Below are 16,605 nucleotides of genomic sequence, written 5' to 3'. Positions count from 1 at the left end.
GTATTTAGGTTTTTTTAGGTGATAGTGGCTATGGACAAAAAACATGGCTCATAACACCAGTGCTACACACTAACAATGACACAATGAGAACTACAACCATGCTTTGATGAAAACAAGAAGTCTAGTAGAGAGATCTATCAGAGTCCTAAAATCCAGATTCTATCACGTTTCAGGAGAAGACAGAGATACAGACAGTGTTGAAGTAACAAACGTTTATTACTAGAACAGGGGGCAGGCAAAATGACAGGTCAAGGGCAGGCAGAGGTCAGTAATCCAGATCAGAGTCCATAACGTACAGAACAGCAGGCAGTCTCGGGGTCAGGGTAGGCAGAGGTCAGTAATCCAGATCAGAGTCCATAACGTACAGAACAGCAGGCAGTCTCGGGGTCAGGGTAGGCAGAGGTCAGTAATCCAGATCAGAGTCCATAATGTACAGAACAGCAGGCAGTCTCGGGGTCAGGGTAGGCAGAGGTCAACAATCCAGGGTGGTGTGACAATGGTACAGAACGGCAGGCAGGCTCAGGGCAGGCAGAATGGTCAAAATCTGGAAAACTAGAAAACAGGAACTAGAAAAAGACAGGCATTGACCGCACTGGGGAGTTATTTTATACAGCCCAGAAAAAACATGCAAAATCATAACATTGGCATGTATCTTGCACAACATCTGCATAAAAAAATAAAAAATCAAATCAAATTTTATTTGTCACATGCGCCAAACACAACAGATGTAGGTAGACCTTACAGTGAAATGCTTACTTAAAAGCCCTTAACCAACAATGCAGTTTCAAGAAAAATAAGTGTTAAGTAAAAAATATATCAGTTAAAGAGTCTGGGTAGTCATTTGATTAGGTGTTCAGGAGTCCTATGGCTTGGGGGTAGAAGCTGTTTAGAAGCCTTTTGGACCTAGACCTAGACTTCCAGTACCGCTTGCCATGCGGTAGCAGAGAGAACAGGTGGCTGGAGTCTTTGGCAATTTTTAGGGCCTTCCTCTGACACTGCCTGGTATAGAGGTCCTGAATGACAGGAAGCTTGGCCGCAGTGATTAACTGGGCCGTACGCACTACCCACTGTAGTGCCTTGCGGTTGGAGGACTAGCAGTTGCCATACCAGCCAGTGATGCAACCACTGGCTGGTTAAATGCTCTCGATGCTCTCGATGGTGCAGCTGTAGCAGTTTTTGAGGATCTGAGGACCCATGCCAGATCTTTTCAGTCTCCTGAGGGGGAATAGGCTTTGCCCTGCTCTCTTCACAACTGTCTTGGTGTGTTTGGACCATGATAGTTTGTTGGTGATGTGGACACCAAGGAACTTGGAACTCTCAACATGCCACACTACAGCCCTGTCGATGAGAATGAGGGTGTGCTCGGTCCTCCTTTTCCTATAGTCCACAATCATCTCCTTTTTCTTGATCACGATGAGGGAGAGATTGTTATCCTTTCACCACATGGTCAGGTCTCTGACCATGTCCCTATAGACGGTCTCATTGTTTTCGATGATCAGGCATACCACTGTTGTGTCGTCTGTAAACGTAATGATGGTGTTGGAGTCATGACCGGCCATGCAGTCATGGGTGAACAGGGAGTACAGGAGGGGACTGAGCACACACCCCTGAAGGGCCCCTGTGTTAAGGATCAGCGTGGCAGATGTGTCGTTACCTACCCATATCACCTGTGGGTGGCCCGCCAGGAAGTCCAGGATCCAGGTGCAGAGGGAGGGTTATGGTCCCAGGGTCTTTAGCTTAGTGATGGGCTTTGAGGGCACTATGGTGTCGAACACTGAGCTGTAGTCAATGAATAGGTGGGAAAGGGCAGTGTGAAGTACAATATAGTTTTCATCATCTGTGGATCTGTTGGGGCGGTATGCAAATTTGAGAGGGTCTAGGGTTTCTTGGATAATGGTGTTGATGTGAGCCATGACCAGCCTTTCAAAGCACTTCATGGCTACAGACGTGAATGCTATGGGTCGATAGTCATTTAGGCAGGTTACCTTACTGTTCTTGGGCACAGGGACTATGGTGGTCTGCTTGAAACATGTTGGTATTACAGACTCATTTAGGGACAGGTTGAAAATGACAGTGAAGACACTTGCCAGTTGGTCAGAGCATGCTCAGAGTACATGTCCAGATAATCCGTCTGTGAATGTTGACCTGTTAAAGGTCTTACTCACATTGGCTACAGAGAGTGTGATCCCACAGTCGTTCGGAAAAGCTGATGCTCTCATGCATGCTTCAGTGTTACTTGCCTCGAAGTGAGCATTGAAGTAATTTAGCTTGTCTGGTACGCTTGTGTCACTGGGCAGATCGCAGCTGTGCTTCCCTTTGTAGTCCATAATAGTTTGCAAGCCCTGCCACACCCGAGGAGCATCAGAGCCGGTGCAGTACGATTCAATCTTAATCCTGTATTGACTCTTTGCCTGTTTGATGGTTCGTCTTAGGGCATACCGGGATTTCTTATAAGCATCCGGGTTAGAATCCCGCTCATTGAAAGCGGCAGCTCTAATCTTTAGCTCAGTGGGGAGGTTCCATGTAATCCATGGCTTCTGGTTGGGGTATGTACGTACGGTCACTGTGGGGACGACGTCATCGATGCACTTATTGATGAAGCCAGTGACTGATGTGGTGTACTCCTCAATACCATCGGAAATTCCCAGAACATATTCCAGTCTGTGCTAGCAAAACAGTCCTGTAACTTAGCATCTGTGTCATCTGACCACTTCTTTATTGAGCGAGTCACCACTGGTGTTTCCTGATGCCACATCCCAATATACCTGGCATTCCACCAGCTGTACCTGATCAGGATGTTGCTGCTGACCACAATGCTGCTGGTAGATGCAATGCTGGCCTACATTCAATAAGGAGGAGATTCACATGACAAGAAGACATCTGTATGATATCAAACCAGATTTATTTGAGGATATTAATAATCAAGTATTTTTTGCTTTTTCATGGCAAACTTATCATTCTCCAGGGCTAGCTTCTACTTCTGCGCCCTACTCATGGCTGTGCCCTCCCACAGGAGCATCTTCTGTACAGCCACCATCTCCTTCACAGCAGCAAGCCTCCTTGCCCAGGGTGGCACTGGCTCGTACATTGGGGTGCCATGATGCATAACAAGGATCTGAGACAGCCACATCACCTCTGTATCTTCAGTGATGATCTTTTGAGAAAATACAGTGACTCTATTATGGGAATGATAATGTGTTGTAGGAGATAGGCCTATTGTATACAAATAATAAACGTATGAAATTACAAATCAAACAATTACCTCTGCTTGTTCTTCTGTCATATGATCATGATGATCCATGGCTCCCACATCCCGTAACACAGGGGCATATGTGTTAAATAAATATTAAATAGGTGGGTATAATTTGAGGAATGTTCCTCAAATTATACCCACCCATATTAAATCAAATAAATAAAAAATATTGATGAGGTCCAGTGTTTTTTGTGGAAGGTTGGACACATGGTGTTGATGACCACAAAGTTTCAAAAGCTGTAGGCTCGATATGATGAGAGAAGTAAACAAGTGTAACGTTAGCTGCATGACTGGATACATTTATAACCATGAACGTTTTCTTGCTGCCACTGCCACAGTTGGATACCGGACATTTAAATACGGAAAGAAAACGCGTTTAATTGCGTTTGCTTTTAACCGTAGAAACCAAGGTGGGGTGCACGGGACTGAAATTGAAATGGCTGTTTGGTTGTATGACATAAATCCTATCATTCAAGAACACAATCCAGTGATTCAACACATCAGCTGTCAATAATTTATTTTCCCGCGTGCACAATGAAGGTTGATTGGTTCGTGAGTTTGACCTAATTGGCACCCTGCCAAGGAAGTGAGCGGCACATGAAGGCCAAGGATTTTGAACAGTTGTATAACAAGAATTCAGAGGGAACACGAGTAGCCAAAAACCTAACCACAGAAAAAAAGATCCTTATGAAACAAAAATAGTACCTTGCATGTTTATTGAAATGAAATACACGAAATAAAGTTCGCTTCACAGCATCTAATAGGAAAAGCGAAAGGATTGTGTTTGCTCATTTTCACATAACTGAAGGCGCAAATGTTTGTAGGCTATTGTGAGAAACAGGTCTCTGTAGCAATAAATTATATAGAGGTGTCACCCTTTTAGATCAGTCAGATAATGAACCACTAATATAAACTATTAAACATGACAAATATTGGACTATATTTTTAAGAGCTATTTAACCATATTTACTTTCATAAATTCATAATTGTGTAGATTGGCCTATACACAGAGCACTCTTTTCCAAAATGTAGGGTAGGCTACCGCCCCCCCCCCCCCCCCCCCCCCCAAAAAAAATGTTTTAACAACAATTATATGTATGGTTGTTGAGCTGTAGGCATTGTGTTATTATTCGAGTGAAATACAATTAATTAGAATGTTTATCGCAACATACTTCAAACGTCTTACAATATTTTAGAGGTAGGAGCTAAATTGCCATGCAATTGGCGACTGATTTTCATGGTAATATTCTCAGATCCGGTTAAAATAAATATGTGCATATTCCCGCCAGTCAATCGTAGTGAGAGGACCACATATAATCTCGTGATTCCAGTGAGTCATATATGGTGGGAGGACCACTTCGTGATTCCAAATTTACTTCGATATGATAGTTATTATATCAATTCCTGCGCATAAAGGCGTTGCCACCGCATTTCAAGCATCATTAATTTTACAGATACAAAAATATCGCACAATATTGAACGAAGAAAGTAGGCCTATCTGTCGGCATTTATAAAATTGTACCGAAACTTCCCGTTTCCATCACAGCTGTCGTGATTAAAAAAAAAAATTATGCAGTTGCCTATGACTTTACTCGCATGAAAATTGTGAATGGGCACGTGGCTATATACGAGTTTGTTCGTGTCAAATGTATTGCTCGGTAAAAACTGCGCATGCGCGTCAAGAGATCTAGGTAGACCCTGCTGTTTATTTGAAATCCAGTTCAACCATAGAGATATATAGAGGACTTATTGTTGTACGTGTGCTATTAGAGCGTCTGTGACAGAATGGGAGGCGCCATTGAGGCAATCTCCATTTTGAAGTAGTACATTTTCTTATTTACGATTGACTGATCCCCCCTGATGACCCAGTTGGACATGACTTCAACAGGGTCAACAGGAGGGTCGTCACTCGTTACCACAGTCACAAAGTCTGCATATTTCTAAAATGTTTCTTCTTATAATAAGATGTTAAACCTAACCTTAACCACATTGCTATCCTTATGCCCAATCCTAACCCCACCATGAAGACCAAAAAGCAAATGTTTGTTTCATTCATTTCAACCATATAGCCATTTAGACTTTGTGGCTGTGGTAACTAGTGAAAACCCCACCAGGAGGGATCGGCCACCCAGTTGACTACATTAAAATGGTGGAAGTCCTCAATGGCTCTGCCCATGCTAATACCGCCTTTTGACCACTAGAGGCCTCTATCATTCTCTATGAGTTCAACTCAACGCGGCCAGCTAAAGCAAAACAAGAAGCAGGGAAATCCAGATGAACGGTGAACAGACAAGGTAAGAATGACCTTTTAACCGACAAAATCCACTTAATTTGGAAACGCGCCTGTCATAGGTTTATATGTAGACACAGTTATATTGAAGAGGAGTAAACCGAGGCATTTATTTCTTAGCTATGCAAGCTTGTTTCAAAAGGCCTGGTGACCCACATTCGTAATCTAGGCTAGAAATACCGGGGAGTGTGCAGTAGATCGCCGCATAGGTTTTTGATGTTTAAATATGCTCCTGGTTTTCGTATGTTTACCATTTTCATTAGTATTGTGGATGTATCTGTCGCATAATGTGTTATAACTACGTTGCTATATTTAGCCTGGTAGCTCGCATTGACCCCTGTTTTGGAGTGATGAAACACGCAGTTGGTTTCGAGTGCGCGTTTGCAATGACAGCACAGTTGCGTCTCTTTCACTGTAATTTCTAATGATGTTCCTTTTGGGGCTGAATCTATAATGTCAGTGGGTTGAACGCTACGGTTGTGCAGTGAACAGTAGCTGTGAATGTGAGTTAGATTTTTACACTGCAATCGGAAGCTTTCGCATGGATGTGGGCTGAAACAAATCAAATTAACCCTCGACATTTTCACCGAGGATCTGAGGACGCAACCTGCAAACGTAGCTGGGTGATCCAGTGAGAAATGCAGATAGGCTACACATCAATATTATGCAGAGGAAATCCGTATAACGGGAATACACACTTTGCATGTCATGAGCTAGCCCAAGACATACTCTTAAGGAGCCTACCCAGTGGGCAAACCCTGGTTGAAAGACATCATGTCTTATTCTGGTCGCAAACTGGTTGGAAAATGACGTTTTTTAACGTATTTTTCAGACCGCCATACCACCAGTTGGATATATTTGTGATCTCTATCTGACCAGCTGGTCATAATTCTTACCACTATTTTATATGCTATATTATGTAGCCTACTGGTCATAGTTAAGACCTCCTCATAACCTGGTAATGACTACCTGACTACAGCTTATTACTACACTCTTAGATAAAAGGGTTCCAAAACGGTTCTTCAGCTGTCTCTATAAAATAACCCTTTTTAGTTCTAGGGAGAAGCTTTTTGGTTCCACATAGAACCCTTTTGGTTTCCATGTAGTACCCTCTGTGGAAAGGGTCCTACATAGAACCCAAAAGGGTTCTACAGTACCTGAAACCAAAAGGGTTCTACAGTACCTGAAACCAAAAGGGTTCTACCAGGAGCCAAACAGGATTCTTCAAAGGGTTCTCCTATGGGGAAAGCCAAATAACCCTTTTAGGTTCTAGACAGCACCTCTTTTTTTTCGAAGAGGTTACTGTAAAAAGTATTGCCGAGGACAAAGTTGGATATTAAAAACATTGTTCATTACATTTCTATTTGTTTCCATAGTCACCGATTTGAAGTTAATCTGCAAAATTTTTTACATTTAAAATGTATCAAGCAATGACAAAAACAAATCTACATCACAATTTCACACATCTGTGTACAGTAATTGTTTCATAATTCATCAACAGAAATGACATGCATAGAAATACTGTGAGTATATAAAGGCCCATTGTTTTATTTGATTAATACGAGTGGTGTGATGGGGTAGATCCTCATCGAGGACCCCTGAGCACAGATGGTGATCTGGAGCGTAGTGGCCTTCTTGAAGAGTCGTGTGATGGCTCAGATCTGCAGTGAAGAGAATCAGCGCATTACAACTTTATACTTTTGAGATTTTATAAGCAAACTAGGAAAGGACATTCTTGAAAAAATATTTGTGGACTCAGCTGGCTAGAAGCATTTGCATGGTACTATTTAAAGTATTTTGTGGCAGTTATAGCTTCGAGATGTCTTTAAAAAAGTGCAACTTGCTTATATACATGCTTTGCTTCCTTCACCAACACGGCTCAGGGGCATATTTCGGGACTTTCCAGAGGGCCCCCAACACATCAATCTCCTGAGTTTTCTGGCTTTTCATGACACTTACTGTGAGCATTAAAAAAAAACAGTGTTGGCATGCAGGACACGACATGACAGTAACGCACAGTAAAATATATTTTAACAGTCAGAATCTACTAAAAGGGGTAGCAAAGGCATGTTTGCTCCTCGGTCCCTACATATTGAAGTCGGACATAAATTAATTGGTCATGAATCTGAAACATTTTGAAGGGAGAGGATATAAAAATGAGACAGTAGTTGGATAATGAAAATGTTTAACTCTTCTCTAAATGGTCACATTTTGCTTTATTTTATTACATTTACTATTCTAAACGCTTTTTATAAACACTCCGCTGCCTAATCCTGAGGACATTGTCCCAGACAGAGGTGCCCCAATTCAGGATAGCTTGGCAGTCTTAAAAAAAGAAAGTTAAATGTAAGTATGTGTAAAGACAATAAAATATTATATTGTTCAAAAGTGATGTCTGTCATATCATTAAATGCAACAAATAGTGTTAGAAATGGGTGTAATTGGCAAATCTCGTCCTCTTCTCTGCAACTGCACACGTGTTTGAGTGAGCGACAGAGAGAAATTGGAGAAACTGTACATGACTCACCAACAATGTTACCTAAAAAAATAAAATCCGGCACTGAGCAAATTTCAGGTCTGCTGAGTGCAAACTTGAATGAACTTCCAGCGTGCTTTTGCTGTGAACACTGAGGCTGTACCCATTTTAAGTTACAGTTTTAACAATGGCCAGATAGGCTACATTGGCTATTTGATCACAATGTAGGCCTAACAGAGTGGTCTATCATCAAAAACAATAAAGAAATGCATCCCGTAACATTTTAACATTCAGCTTACAGTAGCAGCCAATGTGTGGTGTTCTAAATTATGAGACTTTTGGGAAAAAAAACATGCAGGGCTAGACATTAACCTGTTTATCCACTTGTCCTTCAGACAAGGAGGTAACTGAAAATGTTGTTGTTTGATGCAAGAAAACAATTTACAAAATAAAATGCATTATTATTCCCATACCATTATTACAAAGATTCAGACAAATTATGCTACCCTCTGCCTATTGGCTACTTAGCTTATTCAAGCCTGTCTCAAAATACAACACTGCCCCTTTAAGACAAAAAAAGCTCTTTACCTGACCTGCCTTTCAAAGATGTCTAGAAATGCACACATTTTGAGATCTTGTAGGAAGTAATCCCTCCCCCATTGCTGACTACAAATTATGAACAAAATGTGGACACATGGCTACATGCAGCTCATGCTTTGATCTCAAAACAAGTACATCTACTCAGACCACAGCTGTCAACACAGTTCAGATAAAAGTTAACACCACAGATCTATATGGCAATTATCTATTTGCATATAGGTCTACTGCAGCTCTGATTGGTTATGCCACATTGGTCTGTGTATAGTACAGGCTGAGTCATGCCCAATAGAATCCTGCTCCGATGCCTTCTGCCTACAACAACATCTCTTAAATAGTTTGTTTTGTTTTGGCATGTTGCATTGAAAGTTGCTAATATTGCTTTGATTCGATTACAATAGCCACAGTAACAGAACACATTGATGGTGTTAATTAACAGGGAAAACTCTAGGAATTTGAGTGAAGTTCAATCTCGTGCTTCTCTCTGTTGGCTGATATTTCTTCTGCGCTCCCGACAGTCTCCGGGCAACAGTTTAGAGAGAACATTGCTCACCAAGGGAGGTGTCTGTTAAATCAGGACACAAGGGTTTTGCACCTGGGGGGAAAAAAGGCGAGTTAAAATTGGATTTGATTTGCTTTACAATGTTATATTATTAGAAGCGGTGCTATTTCGATTGGATCTACTTACATTACACTCTTAGAAAAAAAAGGGTTCCAAAACGGTTCTTCAGCAATCTGGCAGTCAGGTCAGACAGACGGAGAGGCATAGACAGCCAAGCATAGGCTATTTACGTTTCTTAGTCTGCAGGCTGGATAACTTCTGTACTCATTCCCTTTATTCCCTCCTCCATCCTTCCATCCAAGCTAGAAGATTCCTGCAAAAACAGAGAATAAAGAATTGACAAAGGCAGTTGATCGGTGTAACATTAGAATGCGTGTTGATGGGGAGCAGGTATTGGCAAAATGTATGTTATTCTCAAATATAAAATATCCCAAGTTACAAGGATCTCTAATGAATCAAGAAAATCTTCACATCCATATTGGGGGTAGAAGTTTCAAGAATTATCCTAGTTTACGTTCTTACGCAACACAAACAATCAATGTTCTGTGTATTCATGTTCTCTCTCTTACACACACACACACACACACACACACACACACACACACACACACACACACACACACACAGCTAACATGACACAATGTTGACATGATGACAATCTTTTTTTATAAGTTATTGTGATCATAATCATCTCTCCTTCCTCTCACACAGATACACACATAGTTAGCATGACAACGTTGACATGACAATGTTTTTTCTAAACTTATTGTGATCACTCACTCACTCACTCACTCACACCAGTGGCTGTCGGTGCCATTAAAGATGAGGGAGGACGATTTTTACTTTTCATCAGCATGGCCTTATTTCTATTACAGCATATTGGATGACTGTCATTGATATTCCATTCACCGAGTTAAATGTAACAGCGTTAGGCTTAGGCTACTACATGATTCTCTCATTTTCCCTGTACCCGTCATGAGGTTGCTACAACCTAGCCTACGACATTAGTAAACCTGCTACAATCATGCAGTAAAGTTAGTGTGCAATCACTAAGTAGTTTAGCACTTACACTGTCGGGCCCCGGTGGCAATAAATTGTGTTGGATAGTCATAGCCAGCTAGCTAACACATCACCCCTCTGTTTGAGCAGGGATTTTGAGTAGGCTAAACTAGCTATCAGCTTTTCTGGGGAAAAAACCAGCTTGCTTCTTAATTTTGGAAATTAATTTGTTCAAACCTGTTCAAGTATTGTCTTTCTCTCTGGCTCAAGTACTCACCACATTTTATGCATTGCAGTCCTAGCTAGCTGTAGCTTATGCTTTCAGTACTAGCTAGCTGTATCTTATGCTTTCAGTACTAGATTCATTCTCTGATTCTTTGATTGGGTGGGCAACATGTCAGTTCATGCTGCATGAGTTTTGATAGGTTGGAGGACGTCCTCAGGAACTTGCCATTATTACTGTGTAAGTATATGGAAGGGGGTGAGAATGTATTGAAGTCAATGTACCCAGAGGAGGACGGAAGCTAGCTGTCCTCCGGCTACACAGTCGCTACCATACAGATTGCTGTTGAGGCTTCTGTAGACCTTCAACAGTGTGTTTTAATCAATTATTTGGTGATGTGAATATATTTTTTATCTAAAAAGGATAACTTTTAAAATGTTTAACTATTCTTATTTTTATGAAACTCACTGAGGATGGTCCTCCCCTTCCTCCTCTGAGGAGCCTCCACTGACACACACACATTTACTATCATTAAAATAAATCAAAGTGTAGCAAGCTCAAATCATTCCTTGATGTTCTTCTCCCCAACACAATGCTGCTTTACTTGCAAAAGTGTAACAAGAATGCAGGAGAACAGGGGACTACCACTTAGCAGTCAAATATTTTTTATACGTTTCTTGTGTAAATTTCGAGAACCTGTTGTGGTTTTCCAGCTGTGTTGATGTGTAGCTTACCGGGCGCCCTGGCCCAACTGCCATATGGAATGTTGACAGCTGCTCTCAAGCAGGCTGCCTGAGCGCAGAGATCTTTTGCTGCGCGTGAGACACAGATTCCAATTCAAGTTTTAGCTTCGTTATCTTTAAGGTTTTATGGCAGACTACACCTATTGGTGTACTTCCGCCAACTACTACGGGTTAGTGAAAATAAATATTTAATTGCTTTTGCTGGAACTGATATGCCTACCTCCTTATTTAGCTACTGAAATGAAAGTCCAATTACTGCATGCATTATGTTCATTTATTAAAAGCTTTAAGGAGAAATATAATTGTCATATTTTCAGGGTCAAATTCAGGTGCAATAACTTTGGAATAATTATTGATGGAAATAAATGCGATTAAAAATGTAGTTTTGTAAATCCTGGTGGATTGTAGTAGGCTATTGAAATAAAAGACATAGGCAGGCCTATGTAATATTTGTTAAATTCTGAAAAAAGTCATAATAGAACATCAAAACAGCATTTAGTGGAACAGAAGAAAATGTGCAGCACAATAAACAGTGCAATTAGCTAACACGACAAAATATTACAATTAGAAGCCAACACACACAGCAAGAAATCCAGATATCATTAATAAAACAACCATTATTTCATTGTACTGCAGTTTTGTAAGGGTATCCCGTGTTATTGTGAATGCTTATCTTACATGCAACGAACACAATTGCATTTTATCAATGGCAATTTGAATGCACAGAGATATGGTGACGAGATCCTGAGGCCCGTTGTCGTGCCATTCATCTGCCGCCATCCCCTCATGTTTCAGCATTATAATGCACAGCCCCATGTCGGAAGAATCTGTACACAATTCCTGGAAGCTGAAAATGTCCAAGTTCTTCCATGGCCTGTATACTCACCAGACATGTAACCAGACACTGAGCATGTTTTATCCAGCAACTTTGCACAGCCATTGAAGAGGAGTGGGACAACATTTAACAGGCCACAATCAACCGCCTAATCAACACTATGTGAAGGAGAGGTGTCGCCCTGCATGGGGCAAATGGTGGTCACACCAGATACTGAGTGGTTTTCTGATCCACGACCCTACTTTTTTTGTATTGGTGTCTTTAAGCTACAGATGCGTGTCTGTATTCCCAGTCATGTGATATCCATAGATTAGGGCCTAATGACTATTTCAATTGACTCATTTCCTTATTTGAACCCTACATTTTGGTTCTGTTTAAAATCACAGATCTTAATGCAATTTACAAAAATACATAAGTAAAGTTACTGCATCCAAAAGTGGATTTAAATCTTAATAAAGTGACTTAATATATATATTTTTTTATCCAAGGTAATTACAGGTAATATTGGTTTATTAGGATGTGGATATTTGTGGTTGAAAGGTATTTTAGGTATATTTATGGATTGAATGGAATCCTATGGGCAAACAGCATAACACAATATGCCTATAAAGTATCTAAATACGTGAGATATGGACTAAAAACTGTTTTGGAATATCAAACAAGTGTGAAAACAGATACACATGTCGAAATGGGGGATATCCAGCCCATTGTGGCTTAAAGCCCATTTTCCATAACAAACCCTACTTAATCAAATAACTGTTGTTTTACAAAAATATCTATACAATAGGTTTAAGAAGTGGTCCTAGTAAGTAAAGAAAGTTACCAGCACAGCACACCCATTGACTGTACATTACAATTAGCTTAGTATCTTTACCGAAATTAAGGTTCTCATTAACGAAACGGACCTAAAAAAATGATGTGGTAATGATAAATGTGTATTTCGTGCCATGAGGCCCAAGCTCAATCTGCAAATAATAGGAGGGCCGTTATGAGTCAACAAACAATTGACCACATCACTAAAGCCCATTTATGCCTTAATGTTGGTAAGGTAATGCTTCTTACTTTTTCCCTATTTGAACTTTTTAGCCGTTTTGGTAATGAGAAGGCCAAGTGAGGTAAAGGGGGTGTTTGAGAATAAGAACCTCTTCTAAAGTCAGAAAAAAAAAATATATATATATATTTTCTATTTGACCTTTTATTTAACCAGGTAGGCTAGTTGAGAACAAGTTGTCATTTACAACTGCGACCTGGCCAAGATAAAGCAAAGCAGTGCGACACAAACAACAACACAGAGTTACACATGGAATAAACAAGCGTACAGTCAACACAATAGAAATAAAATAAAGTCTATATACAGTGTGTGCAAATTGCGTGAGGAGGTAAGGCAATAAATAGGCCATAGTAGCGGAGTAATTACAATTTAGAAAATTAACACTGTAGTGATAGATGTGCAGATCATGATGTGCAAGTAGAAATATACTGGTATGCAAAAGAGCAGAAAGTAAATAAAAACAATATGGGGATGAGGTAGGTAGGTTTGGTGGGCTATTTGCAGACGGGCTATGTACAGCTGCAGCTGCTCAGATAGCTTATGTTTAAAGTTAGTGAGGGAAATATAAGTCTCCAGCTTCAGCGATTTTTGCAATTCGTTCCAGTCATTTGCAGCAGAGAACTGGAAGGAAAGGCGGCCAAAGGAGGTGTTGGCTTTGGGGATGAGATATAGTGAGATATACCAGTGAGATATACCTGCTGGAGCGCGTGCTACGGGTGGGTGTTGTTATCGTGACCAGTGAGCTGAGATAAGGCGGAGCTTTACCTAGCATAGACTTATAGATGACCTGGAGCCAGTGGGTCTGGCGACGAATATGTAGCGAGGGCCAGCCGACTAGAGCATACAGGTCGCAGTGGTGGGTGGTATAAGGGGCTTTGGTAACAAAATGGATGGCACTGTGATAGACTGCATCCAGTTTGCTGAGTAGAGTATTGGAAGCTATTTTGTAAATGACATCGCCGAAGTCGAGGATCGGTAGGATAGTCAGTTTTACGTTTTACGGTATGTTTGGCGGTGTGAGTGAAGGAGGCTTTGTTGCGAAATATGAAGCCGATTCTAGATTTAATTTTGGATTGGAGATGTTTAATATGAGTCTGGAAGGAGAGCTTACAGTCTAGCAAGACACCTAGGTATTTCCAGAGGTGGATCAGGGAATCACCAGTAGCACGAGCAACATCGTTGATATGTACAGAGAAAAGAGTCGGCCCGAGAATTGAACCCTGTGGTACCCCCATAGAGACTGCCAGAGGTCCGGACAACAGGCCCTCCGATTTGACACACTGAACTCTCTCTGAGAAGTAGTTGGTGAACCAGCGAATTTAAGCGAATACACTAACTTATGCTCATCTAAAGACTACTCCTCTCGATGATGCATCAAGAAATGTTGAGTAGAACCTTAGTTTTTACTTGAAAAAGTGTTACGGTAATGAGACATGTTCACAGACAGTGTTTTTACGTGATAAATACTGAATGATATTTTTTTCAAATAATAGTTGACATTAAACTATGATTTATAGACTAACTACAGCAACTTATTTAGTCTTTTATTCAAAGTATTTTTTTTATCAAGTAAAATTGTATAGAATGACCCGATAATTTAATCCGGTCGCATTTTATGTGACAAAACAAGCAAGTATAGTGTAGAGAATCATTGTACCATCTAAACTGCTGTGAAACATATTTTCCATAACCAAAAATATTGTATTTTCAGCTGTTTTGAAGCTGGTGTACACAACCGAAAGTAAAAGACACAAAGCGAAACATAGAAATAGTGCACATAGAACATATCTACTGCTTCTTAGACTTGCTTTCAATGAGAATGACAGATCTATAACACACATTTCTATGTGAATTTGGTCAGGTCACCAAAAAGTTACATATTGCACTTTGCCAAAAACTAGACATCTTAGTCTGCAGAATGATAGTTGATTTTTGCAAATGCATCATAGGTTTTGTAACTCTATTTGCTACAGACATGTTTAAAACTGGTTTCATGAGAATCACCTGTATATGGATACAATGTATCCAAATGGCATAAATCTAATAGCCACTGCTATATTCAACTAGAGCTATCTGACCATGTTCATTGTATTAATTTACTGCCTTTAATGTAGGCTACACATTTTATTTATTTATGCATGGAATGCCAGCCTAATGCAGTTTGGTGCACTGGTTCCTGTGATGCTCAGTAGGGTTGTGTTTTTGGCAGCCTTGAAACCATACCCATATGTGTCTTTGTCAGCTGTTGAAGCAGTACCGATCTGTTGTTGCTAAGTTGCCCTCTGAATTCTACCGATCTGCACTGACAGACGCAGCGTGTAACCAATGTTGAAACATACATTTGTCCATGGAAATGGAATAACAAGTTGTTCAGTGGCTCTATGGTTGAACAAGTTGTTCAGGGCAGGCCATGGTAAGTCATTCTCATCCACCCTGAACTGCATCTGTTTTGCCATGCATCTTGTGATATCTATAGTGGTGTCTGCATGCCTTGTCTGTGTCCTCATTGTTATTGTTTGTCTTTAGGAGTATTTGTGGGGAAGTTGTCCTTGAGCACTGCTCACAGCATGCACAGTAGCCTGTTGTCTGAGTTCTAGAAAATGTCCAGTGACTTTTGGTTTGACCGTGACCAAGTTAGGATGCGTTTTAGTCACTCCCCAAATAGTACACAGTTTATTCCTTAGCCTAAACCTGGTATTCGTTGAACCTGTACAGTGAGGAAATATGTATATGAGGAGATGTGTATTTTGACACCTAAGCCCCCTTTTCATTGGCATTTGAATTAAGGCCAAATTTGAGCTGGCTTGAATGTAATTCTCAAATTAGAGCTGGGTCGGAGGAAACCCTGGCCAGTGCAGCCCAGTTTCACAACTGATGCTAGCCCGATTAAGATTCAGGCCAGTGACGTTGTTCTCAAGTTGGCAAACACAGTTGCTAAGCAACCAGTTGTCAGCTTCTTCAATCAATCAACAGATAAATGTATACTGTTGCGGCAAAGAACTAAAAAGTCGGTTCCTTGGTCCTTTGAGGAGGTCCAGACCCTTCTGTCAATCTGGGCAGACACTTCAGGACAACATTTATACAGTTGAAGTCGGAAGTCTAGATACACCTTAGCCAAATACATTTAAACTCAGTTTTGAACTATTCCTGACATTTAATCCTCATAAAAATTCCCTGTCTTAGGTCAGTTAGGATCCCCACTTTAAATTAAGAATGTGAAATTTCAGAATAGTAGTAGAGTGATTCATTTCAGCTTTTATTTTTCATCACATTCTCAGTGGGTCAGAAGTTTACATACACTCAATTAGTGTTTGGTACCATTGCCTTTAAATTGTTTAACTTGGGTCAAACGTTTCGGATAGCCTTCCACACGCTTCCCACAATAAGTTGGGTGAATTTTGGCCCATTTGTTTCATCAGACCAGAGGACATTTCTCCAAAAAGTACTATATTTGTCCCCATGTGCAGTTGCAAACCGTAGTCTGGCTTTTTTTATGGCGGTTTTGGAGCAGTGGCTTCCTCCTTGTTGAGTGGCCTTTCAGGTCATGTCGATGTAGGACTCGTTTTACTGTGGATA

The 16,605-nt window shown here is 40.6% G+C and overlaps 1 protein-coding gene across 1 annotated transcript in view; it reads left to right on the top strand.

Moving 5' to 3' along the window:
• Window positions 1-5,471: 5,471 nt before the first annotated feature.
• The window catches only part of clocka (clock circadian regulator a), a 60,776-nt gene continuing 49,642 nt past the window's right edge, over window positions 5,472-16,605 (top strand). The window contains exon 1 of the mRNA XM_020492773.2: window positions 5,472-5,547. The gene's annotated coding sequence lies outside the window, so the exon portion shown is untranslated. The remainder of the gene's footprint in view (window positions 5,548-16,605) is intronic.

This window comes from Oncorhynchus kisutch, linkage group LG10, assembly GCF_002021735.2.
Source record: "Oncorhynchus kisutch isolate 150728-3 linkage group LG10, Okis_V2, whole genome shotgun sequence".
Classification (NCBI taxonomy): Eukaryota; Metazoa; Chordata; class Actinopteri; order Salmoniformes; family Salmonidae; genus Oncorhynchus; species Oncorhynchus kisutch.
Note: the sequence above shows the minus strand (reverse complement) of the source record. Positions and strands in the feature narration are given on the sequence as shown.